Here is a 2,195-nt window from a genome sequence, read left to right as displayed (position 1 = left end):
GGTTTATATACACCGGCGTCACCTTACGTGAAAGCATTGCTCCTCGCGTCGTGACCTCGCCTGAGGTCCTGTGTTGGGCGTTGGCTGGAAACTGCCGGATTTAGTCACGCATGCTACAAAAACTTGCCGATTTCGGCTAAGAGAAGCGGTAATATGCTGAATCAGTGTCTTTCAGCTTCTTATGATTTGCTACCAGTCTTTCAGCTTCTTATGGGTGGCTACCAGAACCTCAGCAAATGTGAGGAATGCTGTTGTTACAATAAACTGTACTTTACAAGTGTATTCTCGTCTAGTGTAAACTATTTATCATCCATGTTTCACTTCCATACATGGCTATACTCCATAAAAATACTTTCAGATACGACTTCCTGAAACTTAAATTTATATCCCATGTTAACAAATTTCTCTTCTTCAGAAATGATTTTCTTGCCATTGCCAGTCTACATTTTATATTCTCTCTACTTCGACCATCATCAGTTATTTTGTCCCCAAATAGCAACACTCATTTACTACTTTAAGCGTCTCATATCCTAATCTAATTCCCGCAGCATCATCCAATTTAATTCGACTATATTCCATTATTCTCGTTTCGCTCGTTGTACTTTATTAAACACTTCTAATTTCAAACGCGATTCATCCTCAACAGCATCTAAAAACGTAACAGCACACCGTAATCAAAGTCAATTTATAAAAGCGTACATGTTTTTGCTACTGTAACATGTGTACAATAGTAAACGAAATGATGTAACTGTCAATCAACGAGTGTACAGATAAGGTACCATCAATGTAATGGTACTGCAAGCAGCTGTATGTAGGTCTGCTTTGTTGCTGTACATCGTGATGTTCGTTTCAAGCTGGCTAATCTTTCTTGTAGCTCTTTATTTGTGTGTTATTGCTCTAATTATCGCAAGCATAATCACTCTGTGGGTTTTATGTTTTAGAGCGCCACTTTGACGACTCTGGTATGCACGGATGCGTATGATGCGATTTTTGTTTTACAAGGATGATATATTATAATACTTATAGACAGTTACTGTAATTTTGGAAAACTCTGCTCCAATACGGTTGTGCAAGCTTTTGTAATTCGGGTGCTATAAATTCTGGAGAACTGTTATGTTTTTAGATACATGTTGCAAAGAGTTACTGTCTTAACTAGTATTTCTGTGGAACACACAGTTTTAAAAAATACATCTCCGTGATGTGGTATGCTTCCCCATATTATGTGTTTCTCAAACCATTTTGTGCGTGCCTAACCGCATTTGTTATTCCAAGAAATTGCCGGTTTTTCTCCAAGTTTCATTATATTTCAGGTAGGAAACCTTTCTTCTTTAAGTGATACTGATCTGGACTGCATTGACAGAAGACAACAAAATTCTTAATCAGACATTATGATGAGAGATGTGGTGGATTGTATATTAAGGAGAAACGAAATTGTTTAATTTTACATTATAAGTGGCAGCACAAACGTGGAACTTCTAACGAGATACATTCTCTCTCATATCTGCGGTGTTCAGTTCACATCCAGAATCTTCCTGGAACTATCAAACTTCCCGATTATTCGGATACAGACAGTAATTAATCAGCTTTCTGTTCAACACATTTTGTAGTCGGATATCTTCCTACTGGAGATCGTGTGGCAACGGAGACACGAAAAAGAGTAGGCAGCAAATTCACTTTTAGTTTCAGTTTTTGTATGTTTAAGAGGTATTCTGAATCGATACGGTTATCCGCCGATTAGTCGTAAAGATCGGTTCTTCTCAGCATGGGGTGATCGGCATGCGATATAAATTTTAATGCTACGTAATTTGGGTGAAATATGTTTATCATATGAACGAGTGGGTGACTGCTTCTGTGGCACTACTGCTTATCCTGTTCCACGGAAATGTCTTATGATGGTCCAAATGGCTCTGAGCACTATGGGACTTAACATCTGAGGTCATCAGTCCCCTAGACTTAGAACTACTTCAACCTAACTAACCTAAAAGGACATCACACACATCCATGCCCGAGGCAGGATTCGAACCTGCGGCCGTAACAGCAGCGCACTTACGTACTGAAGCTCCTAGAACCACTCTGGCAACAGCGGCCGGCGAAATATCTTATGAAGTAACTGTTGTAATTATGTAATAGGCGTATTTAAACTGTTTTAGCATGTAATTATCTGAACTGTTTCTTATTTAAATTGTTTTGTTAAT

This window comes from Schistocerca gregaria, chromosome 3, assembly GCF_023897955.1.
Source record: "Schistocerca gregaria isolate iqSchGreg1 chromosome 3, iqSchGreg1.2, whole genome shotgun sequence".
In the NCBI taxonomy this organism is placed as follows: Eukaryota; Metazoa; Arthropoda; class Insecta; order Orthoptera; family Acrididae; genus Schistocerca; species Schistocerca gregaria.
This window is presented reverse-complemented; position numbering follows the sequence as displayed.